Source organism: Zingiber officinale, chromosome 11A, assembly GCF_018446385.1.
Source record: "Zingiber officinale cultivar Zhangliang chromosome 11A, Zo_v1.1, whole genome shotgun sequence".
Lineage (NCBI taxonomy): Eukaryota > Viridiplantae > Streptophyta > Magnoliopsida > Zingiberales > Zingiberaceae > Zingiber > Zingiber officinale.
The window spans coordinates 26,502,533-26,503,386 of NC_056006.1; the positions used below are offsets into that span (position 1 = coordinate 26,502,533).

Below are 854 nucleotides of genomic sequence, written 5' to 3' on the forward strand. Positions count from 1 at the left end.
ATCACATTGCTCAAGTTGGTTTATCTATGCTTGTATTGGACCTAGGGGGCAAGTATCTTGAGCATGATCCGTACTTCCACACGTTTCGAAAACACAAACTATTGCATTGGCCGTGTTGTTTCCCATGGCCTCAAACTTCTTGGTCAGAGCGTCCAGCTTTGCAGACATGAGTGTGACTGCATCTACGTCAAATTTTCCTGACATCTTTATTGGATTCCCTGAGAAAGAACCACCAGATATTTCTGTTGCCCACTGATGGTGGTTCTGTGCCACATTTTCTATGATCTCTTCAGCTTCATCAAGGCTCTTGTTCATTAGTGCTCCTCCTGCTGCAGAGTCAAGGGATACCTTCGTGTGATAATTGATTCCATTGTAGAAGTTGTGTGAAACCAACCATTTCTCAAGGCCATGATGGGGGCACTGTCTCAACATACTTTTGAATCTGTCCCAGGCTTCAAATAATGATTCTGAGTCTATTTGCTTGAAGCTTGCGATCAAATTCCTCATGTGAGCAGTTTTGCTCAGTGGGTAAAACTTGTCCAGGAATTTCTGCTCACACTGCTCCCAAGATGTAATGCTATTTGTTGGAAGAGAATTTAACCACTGCTTGGCTCTAGATTTCAGGGAGAATCCAAAAAAGCAATAACCTCACTGATTCTGGAGGGACTCCGTTCACTTTCATGGTACCACAAATCTTATAGAAAAACTCTAAGTGGTGGTTTGAATTATCGTGTGGTCCTCCTCCAAATTGATTCTGTTGAACCATGTGAATTACTGTAGGCTTGATTTCAAAATTGTTGGCTTCGATTGGCGGTCGAATGATGCTAGACCGAACCCCTCGTGCATAAGGTGCT

At 43.1% G+C, this 854-nt stretch overlaps 1 pseudogene; it reads left to right on the forward strand.

The window, feature by feature from the left end:
* Positions 1–403: 403 nt before the first annotated feature.
* LOC122033141 lies at positions 404–475 on the forward strand (annotated as a pseudogene).
* The last annotated feature ends 379 nt before the right edge of the window (positions 476–854 follow it).